This window comes from Nipponia nippon, unplaced genomic scaffold (assembly GCF_047370975.1).
Source record: "Nipponia nippon isolate SJK-2023a ecotype South Korea unplaced genomic scaffold, ASM4737097v1 scaffold_1, whole genome shotgun sequence".
In the NCBI taxonomy this organism is placed as follows: domain Eukaryota; kingdom Metazoa; phylum Chordata; class Aves; order Pelecaniformes; family Threskiornithidae; genus Nipponia; species Nipponia nippon.
In genome coordinates this window covers 121,071,951-121,077,950 of record NW_028262290.1, presented here as the reverse complement: position 1 = coordinate 121,077,950, position 6,000 = coordinate 121,071,951, and positions in this window count along the sequence as shown.

Sequence of the window (6,000 nt, the reverse complement as noted above, 5' to 3'; positions counted from 1 at the left end):
AGCATGGCAATTAAAAGCCCATCTCTGGACCCATAAAATGTGTCATGCACTTCTCTGTACAAATACTGCAGTCCAGAGGTGAAAGCAGTGGAGCTGCAAGGTTTTCACCCTGCCAAAGATCCCCTACAAAGTAGGCAAACTATTGGCAGCTACAGCCAAAATGTTATTTTGCTTCAAGCACACAATTGCTCAAGGTCTGTTTGGGGTGGGCAGCAATCAAAGGGACATCAGTGGCCGCCCAGTGACACACCTTGGGCCATGAGGGGTAACCAGACGTGGGGTGGGGGTCTGGCAGAAATGACAGCAGAAAGGCAGTAACTGGCAACGAGCAGGGGAGGGAAGGGAGTCAATGGGCGCCAGGAGTCGGAAAGAGGGCACAGCAACCTCTCCCCCCATGGCCAGCCACCAGCCACCATGGCCACCAGCCACCAGCCACCATGGCCAGCCACCAGTGCCACGGACAGTTGGCAGTGCCCACATCAGGCCATCCGGCTGCGTGGCACAAGGGGTACCAGGGCTGGGGAGCAACCCTGCTGCCTGGATCCAGCCTACAGCAGGGGAGTGATGAGTGGCCCCAGGACCCACACCCTCCATGTAGGAGACCTGAGAGCTTAGCTGAAGTTCCCTCCACAGACCCTGGCCTGATTAGGTCCAATTTGACCTTCAGGTAAAGCTGTACAGATGCTTGCATCCTTCCTAAGGCAATGGGGGGCTGGGTGAGGCAGGAATATCCTCATTTCCCTTTCATTGTCCAAATAGCCTTTGTCCTGGAGGGATTGCACAATGCCTGCAGCTGGACAAAATCCATCAGCCTGCCTTGGCTGTGCTGCGGGGAGTATATCCAAAAGCAGCTGGGTGACATAGGTGCTCATATCGTCTTGCAAGTCAACAGGACTTGTGCTGCTTTGAAAACTTTTTCTCTGCATGAGCAAAGGCCTTGAAGTATTTTTAAAGCCACTCAAGAGGCACATAAATATTTGGGTACGGTCAGCCCTATTTTAGACAAATAAAACTGCCTACAGGGACCCTCAGAGATGCTCACATTATGCCAAAGATCAGTGTGGGGCTTATGCCTCCTCTGAAGGTTGCTTGTTTGATCCATTTGCTGTTCTGATCCTTCTCTCCTCCTCCTCTTCAACCCCTGCAGAGAAAAGTGGTGACATGATTTATAGATGTATTTCAACGTATTTGAATATTTCCAGCCAGCTACCTCATTCCTGCTACCTGCTCTGATGGCTGCTGTGCCGAGGGCTCCCTGAACAAAGGCTCAGGACAAATGAATCCTCGCCTTCACTCCCAAGAAAGGTTTAAAAAGAATCACCTCCTCCTCCTATTATTTCCTTGTCTTGTTATTTTAGTTTTTTCCCCTGTGCAGACAGCAGCATTAAGCCCACTAAAGAACGAATGAATACCAATGAGATAAGGCAAAGATGGAATACGCAGCAGTTTTTTTCCCGAAGTTATAATGAAAATGCCTACAGGGAGGTGGCACATGCAGCAGATAGCACACACACACACGCATACACGCACACACGCATACCCCATTTTTGGAAAACATCCACATTTACTGAAAAATATGCCTATGTGGGCAAGTTTCTAAATGTCCATTCAAGTTCATGGTGCACACACTCTTTTAGCAATTCTATATAGTGATTGCCTCCTCTCGGTTACAGAGGGCTGCAACAGGCTGGGAACACTAGAAAGCCAGACCTGGGCTTTGCTGTGAACTCCCAAATCAAGGACTGTTTCTAAATATAAAATGCATTACTTGGGTATTAAAGGAATTGATTCCTTGCTGGCAGGGAAAAGAGGGAGAGATGTGTTTCTAACAGAGGACAGAGAGGGAGAGACAGTGTCTGTCCCCTCATAGACACTGCGCCAGATACATCCTCCCTCCAAAACTTTCTGCTTGCCCTCTGTCTGAGCCCAGCCATTTGCCCAGGCTGCCTTTTGGCAGCGTCCCCTCCTCTGCAGCCACGGGGATGCCCTCGCAACCCTCCAGTTTCATTAAAAACCAGGAGGGAATTGAGTGTTTTAGTGAGACAGGAACTCAAGCCCAAAGGTGGGGCACGAGACCGGTGTCCACAGCAGGAGCCGGTGGCTCCCCAGGTACTTTCCCCTGGTCTCCCTCCTTTCCATAGTCCTCCAAACCAAGGGAACAACAGCTGGGAACTACAGGACACGTTTCCCTTACAAGGCTGCCCAGGTAGTGCCCAGCTCCGGAGGCTTTCATGGCCTGGGTGAAGGAGGAGGAGTGGCACGGCCCTGGTGAGGCGCAGACCAGAAAGCAGCATTTTCCATGAAGCTGCGAGCAAAGAAATCCAACCCTGACCTCCCCCTGCCAAAATATTCACAAAAAATTGCCAGCTTTAAAAGGAAATTTTAATTAAAAGCTAGTTGATAACACAGTTTTTGAAAAACATGAGTGCTAGGCTTTTCGCTGCAAAGAAATGACTTGCAGCGTAGTAAACACTTTGCGAGCATTGCAAGCATTTCTTGCAGTGGAAAAAACATTTCCCATAGAAAGTTCTGATGGTGAAAACAGGCTTTTCCGACAGGAAGCATAAACAGAATTGGCTTCTGGTTTTGGTTCTTCGCAAGCTGCTGTCCCCTTACCAGGCACAGGGGCAGGGTAGCTCCCAGGAGGGCTGTGCAAGGGCTCATCAGCCCAAAGCTCTGCACAGCCGCCTCCTGAAAACCCCCGTGGGACAAAAGGGACAGAAGCGATGGTACAGCGCACCCCATTCCGGCAACGCTACGTATGCAGCGGGCGGAGACACGGGTGCCATATCCATGTAGGTTTTGAGGGTGCGATGGGGAGGGAGGGCTGGGTGGCTGCACAGAGGGGATGGTAAGCAGACAGCAATGAGCTGAACTGCTGGGAGGGGGAAAAATATTAGAAGCCGTGAAGCATGGCACAAAGCTTGCCAGCAGCTGGTGCAAGGGGTCAAGATACTGTTAAAAGAGGGGTAAAAGAGCTGCTGTGGGAGCAAGAACCAGCAAGGGAGCCCAGGGAAGGACGGAGGAGGCTGTGCCAGGGCGGCAGTGCGCACAGATGCTCCTGCCAGCCAGTTGTGCCACTTCTCTCATCCAAACGCTTGCTGCCGCTGCATCTGCTCTAAGTGTGAGGCCGGCTGCGAGTGTAAATGTGGCTTACTCTTGTGGCTCCAAGCAGAGGCGGAGGAGGCTGCAGAGCATGGCAGCAGGCTGGGGGAGCACAAAAGTGCGGGCAGGAGATGCTCGCTCTCTTGCAAACCAGTCCTCGTATTAACTCTGCAAGGCTGAAAGTCAAGCAGCAAGAGGTTGCCAAGTTTTTGCAGAAAGCACCTTTTTTGCAACTAAGCAATGTCGGTTGACTCGTGCTTTGTGTGTAAATACTTCCCTTTCTCTGACTATGGTGGCAGCCCTGCTTTGGGGTTGTCTATGCCTAGAACGCTAGGAGCATCACTAGTAGCAGACAGCAATATAATTGTTGTTTCTGTCGTGACTGAAAACCGTTTTCCCTTCATCTTCTTTATGAACTGCGTAATCACTGGAGAGCCAAAAGAGGTGGGGGTTTTTTTTGGGGTTTTTTTGTATGATAAAAAACTCAATGCTGCCCTCTGTCAGAAATGCGGCAGTACTGGTCTTAAATTGCTTGTCCTTAATTAACAAGTACGATGGGTTCTTTCCGTGGGGCTGCTTTTAACCATAAATCCCCCTCATCACATCTGAGCCCACTCATAAAGACAAGGAGGCAATCCAACTGCTTTCCGCTGCGCTATTTCATGTGCTAAACATCTGACGGTGATTAATAACCCACCTCAACTGCTCAGCTATTTACGGTGACGGCTAACCTAAGGATGACTTAATGAAAAGAAGACATATTACTGCCCAGGTAAAAAAAAAGAAATAGTGCTGTTACTCTTGTGTTTATTGCAGTTTAAGTGGAAGAATACACGGGCTTTCTTTTAAATGCTGATTAACCTAGCGTGAAGGATAATTTCCCATTTCATGAAGGCCAAGTTGAGGGCAAGCCCCCCAGGTATACTGGGAGAAAGACAACCCCCGGAGTCTGGCACAGCCCTCCCAGCTGGCCTAGCTCAGCCCCGTGCAGTGTGGCTGTAAAACATCTGTATGGTGGCAGCATCCGTCCCGCCTGCCTGGGGCGCAGGGCTTGTGCTGCCTAGACCTCTGCCCAGGGGTGGGTTTAACACACCAGGAGAAGCGATTGCCTTTAAAGGGATAAAATACAGCTCTTAGCAATGTATCTATCAAATAAATGGCTAAAGCCAGAGCTGTTTGGTCCCAGCACACTGTGCCGTAGTCTCTTAAGAGCAATCAGAAAAAGAGTGCCATTACAGGGGACGCTGCCTGGCTAAGTCACCTCTCAGCAGGGGCTGGCGACGTTTACACACCGCAGACTTACAGGTTGCTGCCTGCAACCCCCAGCAAGCAGGATGCATGTGCTGGGCACCCCACAGCTGCCACCGGAGCACATCTGAGGCACCTTTTCTCCAGCACCATGTCCTGCAGGCACGTGAGTCTCTCTCCGCAAGTGCGTGACAGTCGCAGAGGGGATCAGATGGCCAAGAGGGCGATGAGAGCCTCCCTCCTCCTTGCACCCCAACACGAGTCACCTTTGCACTCCTGCTGGGGTCACCAACATGCAGTCCTTTCACCTTCCTACAACGAGATACTACGGGGGAGCCCACCTTGCGGGCACCCTGCCGGCAGCCAAAGCAGGTCTGCCCTTGGAGGCCATTTCAGACACACTCTCCAGTGCGGGCTGGCAAGGCCAGCAGCCAAGGGAAGGAAATCTGCGCTTGTAAAACACCACATTTGGTCTGGAGCCACAAGCACAGAGCACCGCGATGCATTGCTTTTCAGGCGGGTGTTGCCCTTGAGAAGGCGCAGAGGTCTGGGATGAATTTTCCTGAACACTGACTGAAGGCACTGCAGATTTCACGTGGTTTCACAATGAGTCACTGAAACTCGAGAAAGGCAATTCACCGGGGAAATCAAAAGGAGTAATTAAGAGAACATAGTAATTAAAAATGTATCCTAAGAGATCCTGTACGTGACATCCGCACCAGACGGAGAAGCATGCCTGTACCCACCCCAGGTTACACGAAGTCTGGGGAAAGCTGCAGCCACAAAGTCACCATGGTTACAGAGGCACAAAACTGAGAGCGATGAGATGTCCTGCTCTGCCACAGCGTGCATCTTCGAGCTGCAATTCTTTAATTGACCCTGAATTATCCAATTTAAAATGAAAGAACCCCATAAAGTCTTAATATATTCAGCGATATAAAAGTAGACAGATTAGAGAAGAGATTGTAATATCTGCACACTGTACAGGGTGTGGGGAGGAATAGATATTATGTTATTGGACTGTAAATTGAGGTACTCATTATGCAGTCCTCATTTCGCATCCAAAACTTCGGCTTAGATTTGTATATATCACCTTCTGTCCTAGAGATGCCTGCATTTAACACACTGATGTATTATGTGTGTATTTGTGTGCATGTATACTAAGATGGAGTTGTAATACATCATAAACCCTACGTACTAATTATCACATGCTAATGTAGCAAATTAACTGTACGTTAGTTTCCATTAAAAGCAGATTTCCTTTGCATACAAGGTGCCAGATACAAACCCATGTGGCCTGATCAGAGTGGAAATGATGGGTGCATAATAACCACTTGAATACACTTTCCATGCTATTTTGCTGACATAAATCCTAGTAATAAAAGCATAAGAAACCACTGAGGGTTTTAACATCACCGTGTTTACTGCACATGATAAGGAAACTGGATTTCACTGTCTGAATGCATTCCCAAGGGCACAATGATACACAGACATGGTTTTAGGATAGTGGTAGTAAAATCCAACCTCACTTTTCAGATTTCTTAAGCTGGCTTGCTATTTTTTCCAAGCGCTATCTTCATCTGATGCTGAAGGGCTGCCCTGAGCTAACACATAAGCACTGCCAGAGCAAACTTAGCAGGCAGTATC